Below are 21,812 nucleotides of genomic sequence, written 5' to 3'. Positions count from 1 at the left end.
GGAGGGGGAAGGCGTGAAAGAACGGACGGAAAGGAAGTAAAAAGAGAGAAAGTGAGAAGCCCCGGCAAACAGCAGAAGGGGAGAGAGAAAGAACCAGAGGGGCTGAAAAGAGACCGCGAAAGAAAAAAAAATGAGAGGAGGACGCGAGAGAGAGAGAGAGAGAGAGAGAGAGGGAGAGAGAGAGAGAGGGAGAGAGAGAGAGACGAAGGGAGGAGAGAGGAAGGGAGAGAGAGGAGAGCGCAGGACGCGGCGGGCAGGGCGGCGGGAGCTCGGCGAGCCCGGGCGAGGGGGCAGCAGAGGGCGCGGCGCGGAGCGAGCGCCAAAGAGTGAAGTGGGCAGCGGCGGCGGCGGCGGCGAGCGCGGGGCCCGGCGAGCATGAGCGCGGCGGCGGCGGCGGCGGCGACGGGCGCGGCGCGGGGCTCGGGGCCGGCGGGCGGCCGGGCGGCGCGGGCCGCCGAGTAGCCGCGGGCGGCGACGGGGCATGAGGCCGGCCGCCGGACCCCCAGCCGGACCCCGAGCCGGACGCCGAGCCAGAGCTCCAGCCCCGGCCCCAGCCCCAGCCCCAGCCTCAGCCCGGGCCCCGGCCCCAGCTCCGCGCCGCGCCCGGCGCGCCTAGGAGCGGGCGCCTTCCGAGCGCCGATCCGGGAGCCCGGAGTCCCCGCGTCCCCGCAGCCCCCAGAACCCGGACAACTGTTGCGGCGGCGGCGGCGGCGGCAGGGGCATCGCGGGGGCGTGGGCAGCCCCCGCACCCCAGCAGGCGGCTCCCGCGGGCGCCGGCTCCCGGCTACGAAGCGAGGAACGAGCGGGCGGCGGGCACGAGGTGAGCTGAGCCCCGGGGCGGGCAGGGCGGGGGCCGCGCGGGGGAGGGGCGCGCCTGGGCCGGGGTCCGAGAGCCGCGGGGAAAAGGGCCGGGGCGGAGCTCCTGGCGGAGGAGGGTCTGGGCGAGTGGGGGGCGGGGTCTGCGGCGCGGGGCTCCGGAGAAGGGGTGAAGGGTGGGCGCTTTGGGAGAGGCGGGTAAGGGGCATATGACGGGGATCCGGGGCTCTTTAGAAAGGGGCTGGGGACGACGGGGAAGGGTCTGGGGGCAGGAGCCCTGCGGGACAGCCGCTGTTCGGCACTGGGGTCCGCGCCGGCGCTCACCAAGGTCGGGGTCGCTGAACCTTGGAAAGGAAGGGGCTGGGTTCCGAAGAGCAGTTCGGGGCGCACCGCGCCGGGACGCGGCGGCCGGGACCAGAATCCGCGTCCGAGGTGGGGACTGGCTTCCAAGAACAGAGTCGGGGAGCGCAGTGAGCTGGGAGCCCCGTGCGGGCTGCACGGGGACTGAGGGCCACGCTGCGGACCCAGAGAGGCCTGGGGGTCCCAGCTGGGCAGCGCAGGGGACGGGGAGAAGGACCCCTCCCAAGTGCGTGCCCCTGGGTCCTGGTCCGCCTCGTGGCCCCCGCGGAACCGCTGTCGCCTCCAGGGCCGAATCAACATTGATCCCGCGCCCGGGGCTGGGGTGGCCCGGCGGCAGCCTCAGAAGCTCATTAGCGCCCGTGGTTGCCATGGCAACGAGACCCCAAGCGTCTCGAGGTTATATTTATTCTAATTATTATTATCATTATTAGTATTAGTATTTGTTACTCAGCCAGAGGAAAAAAGGGGGAAAAAGCCAGTGCGTCCTGGCGCCTGCAACTGTTACCTCTTTGGAAAGAGTCAAGAGGATGTGGGCAAACAAGGCCGGGTCCATGCCCCCCTAGGGTCTCCCCCACTCTTGCTAGCTGCCCCAGCCTCACCCCTGGGGCCATCGGACAGGGAAGAGGAGTTATGTAATCTGCGGGAGAGCACGTCTGGGGATGCCTCTTTGTGTCTCCCCTACCTCTCTGGGCCTCCTGAGCCTGTTTTAAGTGCCTGCACCTGTCACTTAAAGGAATCCCAGCCTAGGATGGGAAGAACACGAGTGCCCAACACAGGGACTCTCTGGGGGTGGCCTCCAGCCCCCTCTCCACGGCTGCGTGACCTTGACCAAGGCTCCTGACGCTTCCCAGCCCGTTTCCTCATCTGGAAGATAGAATGGCAGCCATGCCCACCACCAAAGGCTGCTGTGAGCTCACTCTGAGAAACCCCTGTCGGTTCCCACTGAGCGTTGGTGGCTGTGTGACCCCAGGCAGCTGTCCACATGTCTCTGGACCTCAGTTTACTAGACTATAAAATGAGAGCCCTGCTCTGGGCATTGTCTAAGGTGTTTTCAGTCAGTAATGTCCTGTGAATCTCGCTGCTGGCTGGCTGTGCCTGAAATACCATGAAGTTCAGCTCTGTTCAGACCCAGACTGATGAGAAGTCCCTCCCTCCATCACCCTTTGTTTTCTCACCTGATTCTGATTGTCCAAACCTTGCTGGGAATCGGATGGTCCAGGGGTAACCATTGGGACTTTTCACCTACTGGTAGGCTTCAGCTTCGGTGAGAAATGTCATTCAAAAGCAGAATTCAAATAACCTTCAGGTCCTGGAGTCAACCAGGACAATCCCCATGACAGCATGGTTGCCTAGAATTGGGGGGTCGCTCCCCATCCCCTGAATCTGTGACTACTCAGTGCGGGACACCTCTCTGCAAGCACCCCGTCTCTCCAGAGAGGCTGTCTGCTGTGCCTGTTCTGGCAAGAGATGACCAGGAAGTTCTGTAACCAGGCAGCCCCGGCCCCTCTTGTGGCTGAAGCTGAAAGCCCCAGGCAAGGGTTTCTGACAGTTTCTTTCTTTAATGTCATCTTCACGCCGCGTTCATGGCACTGTCTCAGGCATCTGGGAGGTATGGACTGATGAAGAGGGGTGAGGGGAGCAGTTTGGCTTAGAGCCACGTGTGTGTGTGTGTGTGTGTGTGTGTGTGTGTGTGTGTGTGTGTGTGTGTGTCCCATTCTCGCTCTCCTGAGCCACCCAGCCTGGAGCTTATCAGGGCAGATGGACTGGATGAGAGGGGTAGGGAGCAGGGCCAGTGCTGCTCAGTCAGACCTGTCAGTCAGTGAGTGACAAAGAAACCAAGTGGCACCTGCCCAGAGTGAGACCAGCTGAGAGCCACTCCCGGTTACCAGTCATCCATCCATCCATCCCTTCACTCCCCTTCTTCAGCCAACTCCCCAAGCCCCCATACCTGTGCTAAAGGGCCTCGGCTCACCCTTGGCACTCTCAAGGAAGCAGAAGAGGAAGTGACCCTGGACAAGCCAGCAGAGCTGGAGGCGTGCCTAGGTCAGGCCATGAGGCAGTGGGGAGCTCCTGGGGGTGGGGAAGTGCACGTGCGGTAGGCACCTGTCCTTTGGAGCCTGGGAGAGGTAGGGGTCAGGGGAGCTTGGTCCAGAATGACAGGCATGAATCAGCCAGAGGAAGGGGGAGGAGATGTTCTGGGCAGGGACCCTCTGTGGGCAGAGATGCAGACACGGCAGGGCGGCTGAAGCCTTCTGGACCTGCGGGGCTGGGAGGCTGGGGGATGGAGCAGGGCCAGGGCAGGAGACAACACTACCCCCAGCTTGAGTGAGGGTTTGAATAGCGGGGTGGGGCAGGGAGGAGGGGAGGGTGGCCAGGTTTGGAGCTTAGACAGCTTCTGGGTGGCCTGTCCATGGTTGAGGTGGGCAGAGGGAGAGGCAGTTTGGGCCAAGAAGGTGAATCTGATTTCCAGTTCCCTAGGACAATTGGCCAAGCCCTCTCCAGCCCCACCCCAAAGGCCACACTGCAAGAGGGTTGCCTCATGCCCAGGCTTCTGGGGCGGGTGGGGGGGCGGTGGCATGTAGACACCAGGTCTGGCCACTCCAGCTGTCTGTGTCCACAGTACAGGACTTCACCGAACAGGCTCACAATTGCACCCCCCACAGCACTAGGGTTGCACTTGGCAGTGATAGCCCGAAGTCCTGCTCCAAGCCAGGTACCATGCTGAGCACACTCGGAACCCAGCTTCCCACTTAATCCTCATGGCAACCTTGTCAGTGGCAACTGTAGATTCTGTTGTATAGATGAGAAAACTGGCCCAAAGAGGCTAATAATACATAACCCCACCAGGACCAGGCTCCCAACCACTACACTATATCGCCTAGTGAGGGGTGGGGATATAGAGCTAGGACACAGCACCAGGAACCATGAGGGGGCAGGGGCCCCACAGTCTCACTTTCTAGTCATTATCCTGTTTACTTTCCAATATTACTGACCCAGAGCCTGGCCTGCCTTATGCTTAGATGAAAGCTATCACCTCCCTTCTTAGGGATGCTCTGCCTCTATTAACCCAGTCTTGGCTGCTTTAGCTTCTCCCCAGTTGACTCGTACAACAGATTCACAGGATCTTAGAGCTAACTGAGAGTCCATTCCCCAGCTCCCCCAAGAGGGGCTTTTCCCAGCCCAGCTGCTCTTTCAGAAGTTACTGAAACAATCGTCAACCCCTAAGAATAGTGGGGCCTTGTTTCCTAAACACTAAACAGGCAGGGTTCTGGACATCTGAGCCAGGATGAGTGAGGAGGGTGACCCGAGGCCCTGCCCACCCTGGTTATGCCCTCCTGGGGATACCAGGGGACACCCATTCTGTAGACGCTGGTCTCACTTGGCACAGGGCCTGGCAGGGGGGTGGCCCCATCTCTTCCTCCCTCCCTTTCTGCACCCCTTCCCTCCTTCCTGCCTTCCTCCAGGGTACACATTCCTTGACCCCTAAGCATGAACCCCCTAGGGAGGTGGAGGAGACCCCAAGGTCACTGAGACCCACCCCAGGGCAGCTTCCAGCCAACCTGTTTAACGATTGACTCTATGAATAAAGCATTCTCTAGCTGGGGCTGTGGTTGTCCCGCTGGCCCTACTGATGTGCCTTCTGTCCCCCGATCCCAGTTATGATGAACCCCTTCCTCCTTTTCCTCTTAGCTGTGGCCAGGTCAGAAATGTTCATCCTGACTTCCCCAGTCACTGGCTGTCCCCACTTCCCACAAGCCCAGGTTTTCTCGTTCAGCACCTCAGGACACAGTGCCTCTGAGAGCACCAGACCAGGCCCAGGCAGGGTCTCTGGCGTAGGCACGTGTGTGTGTGTGTGTGTGCGCGCGCGTGCGCGCGTGCGCCCGACTCTCCACAGCCCTCAAGGGGGTGGGCAGGGCGGTAGACAAAGACAGTGCCAACAGCAGGCCTGAGCCTCGTGTGCTGTGCTGTGATGGGGAGAGGCCCCAGGAGCTGCTGGTGGAGGGGGTTGAAACCGATCTGCTTCCCCATATTCAGATGGGGACACTGAGGCCCAGAGAGGGCTGGGACCGTGCTCAAGGTCACACAGTGAACTGGGGATTCTTGAGGGCTAAGGATGTTCAAGCCTGTATTGCAGACATGGTGGACATTGTCCAGAGGCCTCGAGGAGCTTTGGGGAGTCGGGGGCTTGGGGAGGAGTACAAACATTTCCTAGATGATGAAATTTACACTGAAACCCCCCGAGGCACTCCTTTTAGGAAGGGGCTTCAGAATCGCTCCCTGTCTAGCCATCCACAGAAGCAGAAGCTGAGATGAAATGTAAATGCCTCCAGTCCTATATTTTTCGACATCAACCTGAACGGGGCATTTACATTGACGGCCCATACCCCCCAGCGTGCTCTCCTTCCCCTCCCATCTGGGGCACATACTCCAGTCACCACCCATCTGCCTGCACATACCTACCCCAGCAGATGTGTGCTAACGGCTCCCTCCAGAAATTAAGAAATAATGCATGAGTTTCCCAAATTACACCCATTTAACACTGAATTAAGTTCTGGAAGCTCTTAACAGAGCCCTGGGAGGAAAAAAAAATTTTTTTTGTTCACACTTCCCGGGAAAATGAGACAAACCGTGATCTTTGAAAACCCAGCTACATAATCTGATTATTCCTCCCTGAAAAGCCTCAGAGAGATGCCCAGCAGAGGGAGGGGACGGCCGGCTCTGCCGCGGAGGAGAGATTTGCATTGGGAAATTGGACTGGGAAAGTTTGTCTCCCGTGCCAGATTCCGAAGCTCCTCGTTGTCGCCTGATGGGCTCAAAATAAAGTGCCGTTTTCTTAGATATTGGCACAAATTAAAAATAAAGGCAAATTCTTTCCATAATCCAGCTCGAGAATTTCCTCTGAGGCTCCCGGAGCTTGTCATAGAAACGATGGTGATTTGCTTTCACTTTGGGTTCCTTTCCTTTGTCAGGAGAATTGTACGTGTGCAGCTGGATTTACAGACCAAAAGAAATGCATTTAGCGTTCATTCATTCCGCATTTCTGGAGCGCCTACCAAGTTCTGGACAGGGTGCCAGGCCCAGGGGGCAAGGAGGGGCGATTTGAAACAGGGTCCTTCCCTGGTGAGTTTTGCAGTGTGTTTGCTGGGGGGAGGGGCAGGAGAACTAAAGAAAAGCCTCTGAGAGGGGTCAGGGAGGGCTTCCTGGTAGAAGTAACTTTCGGCTTGGGTCTTGAAAGGTGTGTAGGAGCGTGCCAAGTAGAAGAAGGCAGAGGGGCATTTCGGGAAGAGGAGCAGCCTGAGGAAATTCTTGGTGTGGGTCTCACACGGATGTGGCTTCTCGTTATGAAGGTTCCTTTGTGACAATCTGTCTGAACATGTGGCTTTTTACAAAGCCCTTTCATATCCATTATTTTCCACTGCTCTCGGGTAGCCCAAGGCAGGCCAAGTTTCCCTAAAGGAGAGAGCTGAGCCCAGAGATGGGAAGCAAGGTGGCCAGAGTCGCAGCCAGGCGGGGCTCTGAAACCCAAGGCCCTGGATTGCATGGGCTTTGTGCGGGTGGAGAGCAAATAGAGTAAGTTATTCTATAGAAATTCTAAAACTTAAAGAACTACAGACATGAATTCCAAAGTCTAGAAAGACCCCTTTCTCCCTCCACGGGAGCCGAACTCCCTGGCTGCAAGAGGGGCTGGGCTTCAGGACCTGGGTCCCGGTGATGCCCATGCTGGGGCTGCCAGCTCTGAGTCTCGGTCTCTGCGTCCAGAAAATGTGCTGATGGAGCCTCTCTCTGCCCATTTGCAGGAAGCCTGGCATCATCCCAAGTCCCAGACCGTTCAGATTCAGCCTTCAGCTCAGTGAGAGTCCAACAGGGTCTTTTTTTTTTCTTTTCTTTTGAGACGGAGTCTCTCTCTGTCACCCAGGCTGGAGTGCAGTTGCTCAATCTCAGCTCACTGCAACCTCCACCTCCTGGGTTCAAGCAATTCTCTTGCCTCAGTCTCCCTAATAGCTGGGATTACAGGCACGCACTACCATGCCCAGCTAATTTTTGTATTTTTAGTAGAGGCGGGGTTTTGCCACGTTGGCCAGGCCGATCTCGAACTCCTGACCTCAGATGATCCACCCACCTTGGCCTCCCAAAGTGCTGGGATTACAGGCATGAACCACTGTGCCCAGCCCTCCAGCAGGGCCTTTGCTGTTTAAATTGTTCAGGCTTCTGGGAGCTGGGCTGGAGTGTGGCAGTGTAGCATCAGCTGGGTGCAGCTGCCTGGAATCTGATCCCTAGGACAGAAAGGCCTTTGGGGAATGAGCCGTGCAGCTGAGATGGGCCCCATCGTCAGGACAACGGGCCAGAGGGAGGCTCCGGGTGCTGATCTCAGGCAGGTTGCCTCCTTCCTCAAGAGCAGCCTGGAATTCCCGAGGCTATGCTGGGATTCCACACAGACAAGTCTCCGCTGCTTGCTCCTCACTTTGTGACCTTGGGCAAGTTATATAACCCCTGGAGCCTCAGTTGCCTTACCTGCAAAATGGGTTATTGTGAGACCAGATAAAATAAATTCATACAAAGGGCTTAGTTAGCACAGTGTGCATTCAATACCTTGTCTGCCTCTGTATTCTCACTTTGATACTGTTACCAACTTTGTGTTACTGTATTAACATTGTTGCAGCCCTTCCATGAAGCAGCCAGGCAGGAACCAAATCTGCTCATCCCCAGACCCCTAGAGTAGGGACCGCCATGCCTGTGGTTGTTGAATGAATGAGGAAATGAATCAGGTGAGCAGTTAGACCAGTGGCAGTGTTTCTTACCCAGCACCATGGCAACTGCAGACCAGGCAGGTGGGAGCCAGCTTTGGAGCCTGGGTTCTGATCTAGCCCCATCTCTTACTAGTGACCAATGGGGGCTGCATATTTCCCTCTGAGCCTCAGCATACTCATTTTCAACATAGGGCTAATAATGATGATAATAACCTGACTGGCTTGTGAGGATTTGAGGTGGGGATTGTAACATTTGGGACAGCTGGGTCAGTTACATTGCTAACCGTTATGTTTTACCCCTAAGCTCTGGAGAGACAGTAAGAGCTCAAATCCCAGTCTCCACTCCTCCTGGCTGTATGGCCTTGGACAGATTACATCACCCTTCTGAGCCTGTTTCCTCATCTAAAAATTGGGATGATATCCACCACTTCAGGAATTAAATGAGTTACTCCAAGGAATGTGTTTGGTGCAAACGGGCATATAGTAAGTGCTCAGTAAATATAACTGGTATTATTATCACCACTGCCACATTTAAAAGCAGAAACACCAAGGAGGCACAGAAGCAGTGAAGGGTCAGAGAGCCATTCTCTATCATGGAAGGGTGGAGGCCACCTTGTTCCTGGTTTAGCTTGGTAGTATCAAGTCCAGGTTTGGCATGCTTTGGACAGGTTGCTGAGAATGAAGGGATGATGGATGGATGGATGGATGGTGAGTGGGTGGATGGATGCATGGATAAATGAATGGGTGGATAGATGGATGAATGGGTGGATGGATGGATGGATGAATGGGTGGGTGAGGTGGGTGGATGGGTGGATGGATGGATGGATGGATGGATGGATGGATGGATGGTGGATGGATGGATGCATGGATGGATGAATGGATGGATGGATGAATGGGTGGATGGATGGATGGATGAATGGGTGGGTGAGGTGGGTGGACGGATGGATGGATGGATGGATGGATGGATGGATGGATGGATGGTGGATGGATGGATGCATGAATGGGTGAATGAATGGATGGATGGATGAATGGGTGGATGGATGGATGGATGGATGGATGGTGGATGGATGCATGGATGGATGAATGGATGGATGCATGGGTGGATGGATGGGTGGATAGATGGATGAATGGGTGGATGGATGGTTGGATGATTGGGTGGGTGAGGTGGGGAGGGATTGATGGATGGATGGTGGATGGATGCATGGATGGATGAATGGATGGATGGATGGATGGGTGGATGAATAGGTGGATAGATGGATGGTGGATGGGTGAATGGGTGGATGGATGGATGGTGGATGGATGAATGGATGGATGAATGGATGGATGAATGGGTGGATGGATGGATGGATGAATGGGTGGGTGAGGTGTGTGGATGGGTGGATGGATGGATGGATGGTTGGATGGATGGATGAATGGGTGGGTGAGGTGGGTGGATGGGTGGATGGGTGGATGGGTGGATGGATGGATGGATGGATGGATGGATGGATGGATGGTGGATGGATGCATGGATGGAGGAATGGGTGGATGGATGGATGAACGGGTGGGTGAGGTGGTTGGATGGATGGATGGGTGGATGGATGGATGGAGGGTAGATGGATGCATGGATGAATGAATGGGTGGATGGATGGATGAATGGGTGGTGAGGTGGATGGATGGATGGATGGATGGTTGGTGGATGGATGGATGGTGGGTGGATGGATGAATGGATGGATGGATGGATGAATGGGTGGATGAATGGGTGGGTGGATGGATGGTGGATGGATGCATGGATGGATGCATGGATGGATGAATGGATGGATGGATGAATGGGTGGATGGATGGATGAATGGGTGGATGGATGGATGAATGGGTGGGTGGATGGATGGATGGATGGATGAATGGGTGGGTGAGGGGTGAGGTGGCTGGATGGATGAATGGTGGATGGATGCATGGATGGATGAATGGGTGGATGGATGGATGAATGGGTGGGTGAGGTGGATGAATGGATGGATGGATGGATGGATGGATGGATGGATGGTAGATGGATGCATGGATGAATGAATGGGTTGATGGATGGCTGAATGGGTGGTGAGGTGGATGGATGGATGGATGGATGGTGGGTAGATGGATGCGTGGATGGATGAATGGGTGGGTGAGGTGGATGGCTGGCTGGCTGGATGGATGGACGGAAGGATGGATGGGTGGATGGACAAATGAATGAATTAGTGAATGAATGAAATTAAGATCAGGGCAGCCAAGGGAGAGGCTAAAGTTTGGGGGCAGAAGCTTCCCTTTGAGGACGAGAGTGACAAGGTGGGATGCATTGTGTAGCTGGACATGATCTCTCTCTTTGCTGCATGAATCTTTGTTGACTAGGGATGGTGGCCTGAGTCTGGGGGCCCAGGCTGCTTGGTATCCTTCACAATTTGGTTCTGGAGCTGGACAGAGCTGAGTTCAGGCTGTGACTCCCTCAACTTCAGCATAGGCAAGTTCCCATGCCGCTCTGAACCTCTGTTTCCCCCTCCATAATGCGGGGAGAGGACTGGCTTGCAAAGATAACACATTTGAAGGTGGTTTGCAACCTGTAAAGTCAAACTGAAAGTCAAGGGTGGTGTTTGGGCTCCATGCAGTGGGTGACAGGGAGCAGAGGTGGATTTGGAGTTGGCAGAGCTCATGAAACATCAGCCTGGGCACTCTCTGGTCCCCTCCTGAGGAGACCTGAGGCACAGGGTCAGGGAAGGGGTGGGGGGGCACCTAGGGCAGTGAGGCAGCACCTCCAACTCATGGGCAGAACCAGGCCCAGCGGTGGGAGTGCTCTGCCCAAGGCCCTTGGAGCCCCAACCTGATGGGGAGACCCTCACCTGCTCACCATAGCCCTATCCTGGGCACTTTGCCAACATCACCTTGTTTAATTCTCATAACTTTCTGTGAGAAGGGACAGGTTGCCATTCTCACTAGGGGCTCAGAGAGGCAAAGTGACTTCCCCAAGGGCACACAGCCACTATGTTGCAAAGCCAGGATTTGGACCTGGTGGCTTCTGTTCTTTCTGCTGGGGAGGCTGAATACACTTTGTGGTCAGGAGGGGTGCTGGTGTGGGACCTCAGGGTCACCACACTCCTGTGTCCACCCTTCACCACCGCGTGGTTTTGCCCAGCCTCCTGCCTCCTGTCTGCCTCGGTTTCCTTCTCTGTAAAATGTGTTCACAACAGGCCCTCCTGCAGGAGTCTGAACCCAGGAGGGACCATGCAGAGTGCTCCGATGGGCCTGCCCTCTCCACTCCTTGGTTGTTCTTTGACTCCTCTTTGGGGAGGAGAGACACCCGGGGAGGGTGTGGGGCCTGCAGAAGCCACAGAGGAGCTGCACTGGGGTTGGTCCCGCTTCCCTGCATCTTAACAACCAGGGGCTGGTTTCTGCTGCCTGCTGCTTCCTTAGAAGGGGGTGGGTGCCAGGCAGGCGTGGGCAGGCCACTTGTCCGGTGCATGTCATGGGTTTATTCACTCCTGAGATAGTACCCAGGGCCCGTCCTCACAGGCTCACAGTCTGCAGGGACTCATGAACATAGTCACCTGTTCTGGCTCCAGACTCAAGCCCTTTGTAAGATAATGCACAGGTGTGGGTGATGACAGGATGGGGAGCAATTCTGCCGGTAGGAAAGGGGCTGAGCATCAAGGGGGACTTCCCAGAGGAGGCGGCATCCAAGGAGGTGGAGTCTGAGATGACCAGGTTGACAAGCAAGGGGAGCAGGGACATTTGAGGCAGAGGGAACCATGCATCTAGAGCCCGGGAAATGGGTCTGGGAGACTTCCAGGAGCTCCGTGTGGCTGTTCCGTGGCACTTGTGGAAAGCTGAGCAGAAGCTGAGGCTAAGCAGAAGCCAAGGCTGGAGGATTCTCATCGCAGGGGGGTTAGTTACTGGATTGCTGGAGAGTTACTGGGTTTGGACATTACCCTGTGGACCTGGATGGCAACCGTGTGGCTGGAGCACTGCCACTCTCACTGCTGTGCCCGGGGCAGACATTGCTACCATTAGACCTTGCTAATCCACCATCGTGGCAGGACCCTGGAGGCCTGCAGTCCCCCAGGCAGCCCCAGGCATGTCAGTGCCCGAGATGACACCTGTTTGTCCCTGCTGCTGTGAATAATGGGGACGATGATGCCCCTTCCCAGTTGCCTGTGTCTTGACTCAGCCCAAAACCCAAAGCACTTTCCCTATGGGAGAAGATGGTGGGTTGTGGCTGGCCTCTGGTGAGACTCCACTGCCCCACAGTGCTGGCTAGTTCAGCTCTTCCTGCAAAAGCAAAGCCTTCCCCTCTAGGGATGAGCTGCTGCCAGGGCCTCCCTGGGCATGAACACCGCCTGGGAGTGCATCCCTTCCTCCATCACCTGCAGGTCCGCAGGCCAGGGGTCGAGCCCCGGACAGCCTGGACATTGGCTGGAGCTGGGCCAAAGAGGGGGTCACAGGGGGAGGGCGGGGGCCTGGCAGAATCTTAGGCAGGACTAGGAAAAGATCAGGAGACATCTCCCCTGAAATTTAAACAATTGGACAATCTGTTCTGGATCGATTTAGAAGCAGTGGAGTGGAAAAAAATTAGAAAATATAGTGTGAAAGCTATTTTCTCTCCCTCTCAGCTCACTTGGGCAGAGGGATGAGCTGGAGTTTATTTGCGGACTGTCCAAGGCCCTGGCCAGGGCCTCGTACCTACTCCCTGCCCCCTTATCCCCAATGCCTGCTGCCTCCTCCATCCCCAATGCCTGCTGCCTCCTCCATCCCCAATGCCTGCTGCCTCCTCCATCCCCAATGCCTGCTGCCTCCTCCTCCACGCCCAGTTCTGGGCTGGCCATAGGGGGTCTCAGAGGGGCAGCATCCCTGTTGGTCCAGGAACCAACAGCGTATAGGAACTCAGACATGGACATGGCTAAGATCGGACGTTTGTGTTCCAACAGGCACCCTGAGGGAGGTCCTTCTGTCCCTCTCTCCCACACTGCCAGACAAGGCCTCTCCATGCCAAGGTTAAGGTGTCTCTGCCTAGTTCACTCCTATACCCCCAGGGTTCAGGCCATAGAATCAGGGCTGGCACATAGTAGGTGCTCAGTAAAAGTTTTTTGCCTGAATGATGGAAGGAAGGGACAGGGGAAGGAAGGAAAGCAGGAAACTGAGGCTTTAAATGAAGTGACCTGTTCACAGTCACATGGTCTGTTAGAGATGGAGGTGGGATTGGAATCAGATCCATCACCCTCGAGACCTGGTTTCCACCCACCCCCGCCGCCCATCCCTGGGGCCAGGAGCTAGGTCTGAGACATTTAGGGGCCTCCCACGCCGACGACCCCTTTCTTTCCCCGGTACAGTGCATCCCACTCCTCCTAACACAACTCCTACATTGAATCTTTCACGACTTGAACCAAATGCTGATTGTTTTAAAATAAGCATGTTTAGTGTGAGGCCAGACCGGAGTGGTGGGAAGGGCAGGAGAGCCGAAAGCCAGAGCCTTCCTTCCACATGGTCTGAATTGTCCCCGAAGGGAGCAGTTCCCTCTCCGCTGTGGTGTGGGGAGTTTCTGCGGCCAGAGGAGTTCGCCCAGGGGCGGGGTCTGCCGGGACATCGTGAGTGTGGGGACATCTGGCACTGGTGGGAAATGGGACCAGTGGATCCCAGAATGGTCTCTTGTGTTTTTCCCCTGTCACTGGGAGAGGGAGCTGTTCCCAGTAATGGGGAAGTTGTTTCATTTCAGGGAGTGGCAGCTCCCTCCTCTTTCCCCTTCATCCCCAAGGGCCAAGGCCAAGAGCCTGAGTCCTAGAAAGAACTTTGACTTGGAAACCCAACCAGCTCGGGTCCAAGTCCCAGAAGCTCAGCAGCTGTGTGATCTTCGGCAGGAAACACAACCTCTCCGAGGCTGTTTTCTCATCTGCAGACTTGGGCAGTAGCCCCTCCTTTTGGGAACATTGGAGGGGATGATACTTGTAAAACACCCAGGATAGTGCTGAACACATCGGAGGTGCTCAAGGAATGGCCTTTTCCTCCCGTCTCCACCGAGTGCGCGGCCAGGGCTTATACAGTTTCACTCTTACTTTGGTTCTGCCTCCGTGGCCTGGAGTCTTCATGGGCTACTGTCCTGGGCAGGTTCCCTGGCTGACAATGAGAGGCGAAGCCACGGTACAACGGGACACTTTGAGCCCCAAGTGTCTGAGCATCCACCCTTAGCCATGCTGGGGACTTGTGGGTGGTGCCAGGTGTGGCCAGCGCCGCATCCTGGAGGGAGCCCCGTGCTGGGAAGTCAGAGATCTGAGTGACAGTCCCAAGTCTGCCACATAGGAGCTGTGTGACCCTCTGGGATTGACAGCCTCTCTGGGTCTCTGTGTCCTCACCCGAGGGTCATGAACAGCCCTTACCCACTTCTCAGGGTCACTGTATTGCTCACCTAAAATAACCTATGTGACAGCACTGAGCAGGCCCTGAGCCTCAGGAGAGGATGGGAGGGAAAAAGGCAGCCCTGGTGACTGACCCCTCCTAACCACGTAGCATGGGCTCCAAGTTTCACATACATCATCTCATTTAATCCTCACACCACCCAAATAAAACTGGGGTTAGCACCCCACTTCACAGGTAAGGGTCCAGAGAGGCTAAGTCACATGTCCAGGATCACAGGGCCAGCTGGGTTCCCTCCCCCAGGCCAGCCTGCACGTTCTGTCCTCTCTCTAGCCATGGCTGTGGCCACCCTCCACCAGGCCTGGGCCCAGCACCCGCCTCCCCCTGGCATTCTGCACTTGCCATCCTAGTCCCTATTGGTTTCCTGCTGGACAAAGCACTTTCATAAATACTTTTTGATGTTACCTCTCGATTCCCCAGAAATTTGTGAGCCAACACTCCCCCAAAGCAACAGCACACTAATTAGACTTCCGTAATACCATTTACCCAGATGTCGACCGATGCTACGCAGTTTAGCAGTTTTCTCCCCGTTATAAGGGATGTTCCTTTTTGGAAAGCAGGAGGCCTTCTCTTGAAGGCTGGTGCATGGCATCGGGCCTGCAGAGAGGACTCTCGGGGTAGAGGCTTGTCTGCCCTGGACTTCCCCGCCCCCACGGTGGGCTCCTGGACAGGCTGGACTGGGTCAGGGGGCAGCCAGCCTGAATGTGGGGCCTTCCCCTGGAGGGGCTTCTCTCCACCCCTCAGTCCCTGCTCCCTCTCAGACCCCTTGGTGTCAGGAAGCTGCAGTGGCAGAGCCCAGCTTGGGAAGGTCAGAGGGCCCCGTGCTCAGCAGACAGGGCAGACATGTTGATTAGCCATCCTGTTGTTTCCAAAGTGCAAACTCAGTATCAGAACGGATCTCTAGTTTGGGGACAACTAAACAGAGAAGGATTCGACTGAGGAAGTGGAGCCTGGAGCTTGCTGTGCTGTGGGGGAGGATGGAGAGGACTTGGGGAGTCTGTGTCTGAAGCGGGCACAGTTCTGGGTTCTAAGTCTGGTGTCAGGGGGTCTGCTCTCCTTGCCTCGCCCAACAACGCACCATCCAGTGGTTTATTCTTCCTGGGGGTTCGGCCCCCATGGGAACAGCCCACAGAGTAGGGCAGCAAACCTGAGACCAGAGACCACAGGGCCCGGGCAGCTGAGAAGTCCACCTGGTGGCACAGCAGGTTTGGGGTGTCAGGGGCCACAGGTGTGGAGGCAGATGAGGTGGTAGGGGGCTATTGTCTGTTCACATCTGGGCCTAGGAAAGCTGGTGGGGCCAGGAAGGGTTTGCAAGGGCTCGAGAAGGCAGCCGAGAGCCACTTCCTACCACCTTTGAGAGCACCTGCTTCCCTCGCTGTCCAGCCATTGCCGCCAGGGAGTCCTCCTGGGTGTCAACTGCCCCGAGTAAGGACAGGCCTGGCTTGCTGCGGGCTGGTGTGGCTGACCTGGCCCTGCTCGTCGGTGCAGCAGCTGATCCATTCGAGAGGCACGTCCTTCCATCCTGGCCCAGCTCTCAGAGCTGGATCGCACCCGCCCAGCAGCTTCCATGCCAATTACACAGAGTGTGGGTGAGAGGCTCATTAACCCCCAGAAGTGGAACTGGTCCAGGGAGTGGTGAGGATGGACAGGGGCCCTCCAGCCGATGATGGGGGGTTAAGCGTGCCAGGTCAGGGGTTGGGGAGCTGGCTCAGCACCATCCCTGTGGTCTCCACTGCAGCTCTATTTGCATAATTTTGAAGTTGATTGGCCTAAAGGCAACTTCGCTTAATCACAGCTGACAAGTCTCTGGTTGAAACAGCAGCTGCTGCCAATTAGCCGCGTTGGTGCCTTGGTTTGTTATAACTCTCTAGGCAGCAACCCCCAGTTCCCCCTCCTGCCCGCCCCCTAATCTGCTTCAGAAGGAAGTGGCAGGGCCAGGTAGCTGCCCAGAGAACCTGCTCCATGCTCCAGCCCAGGTCTTCTCAGACTTGCAGGTGCTGGGGAATGGGTTAGCGCGCAGCCTCTGATTCAGCCGGAAGGGTGGCGTGAGAGCCTGCATTTCCAACAGCTCCCGGGAGATGCCAGGGTTGCTGGTTTGTGGGCTGTGCTTGGGGTAGCAATGATCTCACCCAGAAGTTTGCAAACTGGGGCTGCCTGTTTGTGTGAATAAAGTTTTATTGGAACACACCATCACTCATTCATGTAGGATTCTCTACAGCTCTTTCTTGTCTATAACTGCAGAGTGGACAGAGACTGGGGCAGCTTGCAAAGCTGGCCCAGCAGCTCTTCCTTGAGTGGGCATCAGAACACCCTGGAAAGCTGGGAGAGATGCAGATCCCTTGTGCCCCCCCCACCCCCACCCTGATTCTGATCCAACAGGTCTGTGCAGCCCTGGTGCAGCCACTTCCGGGGATCTCTCTGTTCGTCTGGCCTACCCTGGGTACCATTCCCATTAGATAGCTGGGGAAACTGAGGCTCAGAGCGGTCACTCGCTTGTCTGAGGTCCCAAGCTAGTAAGCTCTGGCCGATTCCCACCACATCGTGCATCCTTGACCCAGGTCCCTCTCCCCAGGGTGCACCACATCCAAACTGGGTTCCCTGGCTTTGTCTGCTCCAAATCTGGATTCCACGTGGGGGCCTGCTGTTTGTAACCTTGGGCAAGTCACAGAATGACATGTCCTGTTGTAGGAGCATGATGTGTGGGAGACCAGGTCTGTCAAGGGCACTGCAGAGAGCACTTGGCCCCTGGGGGGTTATCATTGCCCTGCTCCACATCAATATGGGTGATTTACACTGTGAGATGCCTCTCCCCTCCCTGCCCCAAACTGTGAATCCTTTGAGGGCCAGGATGGAGACCCATCCTGCCTTGTGGAATCACCTGAGGCCGGGGAACTGCTGCCTGTGAGCCTATGAAGGAGGCAGCAACTCCCCAGCAGTGGCTCAGGCAGGGCCCTGCGTGTTCTTCATCTCAGTCATCCTCCCCATGACCTGGAGGGGCCAGGATGGAGGCATGGCACCATCCACAAAGGAGGAAACCAAGCCTCCTCGAGGCAGGTGACCCGCCAGGCAGGTAACAACAGCGTTAGAAGCAGCACTGGGATTCTGTGGCCCAGATGACGTGGGGCCACCAGCTCAGTTCCAAACACGGAAATATAGGAGGATGTGATATGGCCCGGTGTCCTCAGTTTACAGATGGGGAAACTGAGGCACAGAGAGTTTATAACTGGGAGGGTCTCAAAGGGACGAGGTGTCTGCGGGCTCAGTAGGAGGAAGCTGGGCGTTCATGCTGATTCCCTACTGGAATTGGACAATTCCGGCACCACACCCAGCAGCCTGGGACTGTGAACCGGAAAAAAATGCCGCTTTCTCAGGGACCCCCAGCCAGGCCGAAGCAGCTTCTGCAGTCCCCACCCAGGCCCCTGTGTGGGTCTCAGCCGCCCAGAGGGGTGGGCCTGTGTGCAATGGATGGGGGCTGGGGGGTACTGTAATCATTATTTTTCTTTACATATATTTTGAACTTTGATTTTCTATTCTATTTTCTGGACTCCAGGCCACTGAGTCAGGCCCATGTCTCTCCCTGCTTCCTGGTACTCCCCCTCAGCAGTCCTTGCCAAGACTTCTTTGTTTACTTGTTTGTTTGTTAATAATATAAGAAACATCCTTGACCCATCCCTCCGCCTGAGAGCAGGAGCGTCAGCCAGTGCGCCCCCCAGCAGGGCCCACTTCACCTCACGTCCCCCTCTATGCCTCACTATAGCCAGATGCACTCTCAAAAAGAACATTTTATTTACAGTTCTTTTTAGCCTTCTAGAAAGCATACTATGCTGAACTTCATCTTTGGAGAATTTACTTTCTCTCTAGCCTCGTAGCGCTGAGATGCCCCGTGATGTTCTGTGCGGCCGCAGTGCATTTGGGTAGCTGAAGAGTGTTCTGGTGTTTGGCCATAACACCATGCATTTTCCTATTCATCCACTGGGCCGTCTCCAGGGTTGTCTCCAGGTTTTTCCATAGCGCTGCTGTGAGCTTTCTAGAGCCTGGTCTAGAGCCGAGAGGGGATGTTGGTGCTGTTCCTCCCCCACAGTTGCTGAGGCAAAGACCCACTGTGCAAGAGGATGTGGTCACAGTGGCCTCCCTGAAGTGGGGTCACCTTCCCTCCAGGCGGCACTCACCCTGGTCTGCCAGGCAGGTTGGTCTTTGTTGTGCTTCCAACCTCTGTCAAAGGTGAACTTTTAAAATTCCTGCCTCGTAGGGTGGATTGCAAGGAGTAAATGTCATTGGCGGACCCATACTTTGCTATGTCATAGGTGTTCCAGATCTGGTGCACAGGAGGTCTGCTTTGAACTATAACAAAATCCACAGGGCAGCCCAGGCTCAGAGAGACAGAGAAACGTGCCCAGGATCACACAGCTGAGAAGTGGCAAGGGACTTGAACCTGTGTTCAAACCCCAAGCTCAGAGCCCTTTTGTTTCTCTGCTGCTGTGCTGAGCTCCAGACAAGAGGCAGGAGGAACTTTGTGTGCCTTGTTCCCTCTGCCAGGAACACTCCCCCACCCCCATCCCCGCCCCACCGCCCGACTCATCCTTCAGGTGTCCACACCAGACCCCCTGGTCTGAGTCCCCAGCCAGGCGGCCCAGGACAAGTTACTGAAACTCTCTACACCTCAGTTTCCGCATCTGTAAATTGGGGATAATCACAGCTCCTCCTAATCATGAAGATTAAATAAATACCACCCCTACTCCTGGCCCCCTACCCCATCAGGCTGCATCAGGCATTCTGGGCGCCCATAGCCGCCTGGTTTCCCATCGTGGCACCCATCGCTCTGGGCTGCCATTGTTGGGACCGTGGCTAGATGAGGGGCACCCAGACCAGTCTGAACTCGCTCTCTGTCCACCGAAAGGAATGGAAAAAGGAGGTTTATTTCTGGCCTGGCTCAGGATGGGCAGGCTTCCAGGGATGGGTGGGAGGCAGAGGAGGGCTGGCCTCCTTTATGGCTGTGTTTAAATGCCACCCAGAAGCCAGCCAAGGGCGCCGCCGAGGTACCATGATGCACGAAGGCTTGGGGGTGGGAGATGGCCATGGGCTGGGGGGGTGCCTAGCAGCCAGGAAGCGTGGCTGCAGAGGCCAGCCAGGCCCCTGGGCTGTGTCCAGACAGTCATGGAAGCCACTGATGTGTTTCGAACAGTGGCAGGTATTGGCATCCCCCGCCCTGTTCCTGCCCCATCCCCACCCCATTCCTACTGGCAGGGAGGACCCTTTGCTGCTGGGTGGGGACAGGCCAGGGGTAGGGGGGCAACAGCAGGAAGATCAGCCCAGCTTGGAGTCAGGCGGGTGTCACACACCCTCTGTGGGCTCTCGGGTTCCAGCTACCCTTCCTCACCGGGCTGGTGTGGGGACCGTTTGTTTTACCCACACCCCTCCCCGGACCGTGCTGGCCGGAGGGGCTTGTGCAGTGGTGTCACTGACCTCCATTGCCCAACAGAGACTGAGGGCCACGGGAGGGAACCCACATGTATTGTGCCAAGCATTTGCCGAGGTATGGACCTGGAGCCCAGTGGCCTGGGTCTAAGCCCCTGCTGCTGCTAGCTGTGGGATCTCACAGGGAGTGTCTCTAGTTTGCTCACCTGTAAAATGGGGCTCTTGCTGGTGCTCTGAGGATGCACAAGGCTGTAAGACCAGAGGCTGGAGTGTGTGGGGACTGCGGGAGCAGCCGCTGCCATCCTGGGCCTGGGAGGTGGCGGCCCTAGGCCCAGGCGGGAGCTGGACTCCTGCAGGGCTGACTCAGCGCCCTAGCCCCACTCCCCGCCCCGAGGAGCATGCTGAATTCTTGTCAGCACACACAGGCCAGCCTGCGCTGGAAAACACTCTTTTGCCTATACAAGGCCCGACCCAGTTGCTCTCCTTTTATTGGGGTTTCGGGTTGGTGGCAACCAGGAGCCGGGGAAGAGGCCAGCAGCCGCAGAGAGACCGCAGCCAGCAGAGGGGGCTTCTGGTCCCTCGGTCACAGGGCTCAGCAGGTAAGGAGCAGCCTGTGGAGGTTTCCAGGTCCTCACTGTGCAGGGGCACCTCTGTTCCTTCACGCTGAGCCTGGGGTCCCTGCCCTGGCTGAGCACTGGGTCTAAGGGAGAAGCCGGCAAGGCTGCTAAGTGACTCCTAGTCACAACAGAATGGGAGGGGCCAGGGTGACGGCTATGCCAGTGGGGCAGGACGGGGAGCGGGCTCTGATCCAGAGGGGCGGGAGCCCTGCGGGGGTGCACAGATGCTGGTGCTATACCTACCTGCTGTGTGACCTTGAGCAAGTTGCTGACCGTCTCTGTGCCTCAGTGTCCTTGTGTCAAGAGCCTTGCCTAGAGAGGGGTTGGAGAGAAGGCCAAAGGCTCGGGGGAGGGTCCGGCATGGCTTGAGAGCTGCAGAAGGCCTAGGGAGTGCTCTCAGGATGCCCTAGTCATGGCCTGGGGGGCATTTGGTTGGCTTCACGGGGGTGAGGTGGGTCTGTTCAGCCCACTTCGGAGTCTGCAGTCCCAGTCCAGCATCACACCGGTACGAAATAAGTGAATAGATGAATGAATGAATGAATGAATGAACGAACAAATGAATGCATTGGCCCCTCCCAGTACCCCTTCAAGGTAGATGTGTCGTTCCCCTTTACAGATTGGGAAACTGAGGCTTAGGGCTTTGGCTTCTCTTCACTCCAGTGAGGAAGGGGTTCTGGGGACCAGGGAGGCTGAGGGAGCTGAAGAGAAACCCAGAGCCACCCCCACCCCGAGGCGAGCGCCATGCCTGTCTTTCCTCTTCCTGCCCTGACACTTTAAGTGATTCATTCTTCATGTGATATTTTTATGTTTCTCCAGTGGGAAAAAAATGCCTCTGGGATTTCCAGGGGTTGTTTTATCTCCATGGTGCAACGAAATAACTCAGGAGGACAGAGACAAACAAAGGGTTGTTGAGCTGCAGAAGGCCCATGACTGTCTCAGCCAAGCTCTCCCTTTAATAGGGGAGGAAACTGAGTCTGGCCTGAGCCCCTCGCCCTGTGACCCAGTGTGGCCCCCTGGAGGACAGTGGGGCATCTAGGGCCTTCAGCAGGGTTGGGGTTTCCAGCTAAGCCCCTTTCAGCTGTGTGTTCTCGCTCAAGTCCCCCCTTCCCCAGGCCTCAGCTTTCTCATCTGTAAAATGGGATCACAGTGGTGCCTGCTTCCAACATTCAAGACAGTAGCACATGCAGAGAACTTGATGGGTGCAGAACTGGCCCAGGCCAGGGGCTCAAAAGGGGGAACCATTGAAACAGCTGAGTTTGTAACTTGGACTCAGAGCCCAGCTAGCTGGGGCATGGTGGATTCAGCAGGGAAAGGTGTCAGTGAGGGACAAGAGCCTTATTAGGGATACATTGGAGTGTTTATCCACTGAGGAGGGATCTGGGGAGATAGAAGAGGTTTCCAGGTTGGAGGTCACCTGCATGCCTTCCCAGTTCCAGCACCCAGGCCAGCACCG

At 56.5% G+C, this 21,812-nt stretch overlaps 1 protein-coding gene across 1 annotated transcript in view; it reads left to right on the top strand.

The window, feature by feature from the left end:
• Positions 1–253: 253 nt before the first annotated feature.
• SHISAL1 (shisa like 1) overlaps positions 254–21,812 on the top strand; it is an 89,599-nt gene continuing 68,040 nt past the window's right edge. Inside the window, exon 1 of the mRNA XM_054470099.2 lies at positions 254–820. The gene's annotated coding sequence lies outside the window, so the exon portion shown is untranslated. The remainder of the gene's footprint in view (positions 821–21,812) is intronic.

This window comes from Pongo pygmaeus, chromosome 23 (genome assembly GCF_028885625.2).
Source record: "Pongo pygmaeus isolate AG05252 chromosome 23, NHGRI_mPonPyg2-v2.0_pri, whole genome shotgun sequence".
Taxonomy (NCBI): Eukaryota; Metazoa; Chordata; class Mammalia; order Primates; family Hominidae; genus Pongo; species Pongo pygmaeus.
This window is presented reverse-complemented; position numbering and strand designations above follow the sequence as displayed.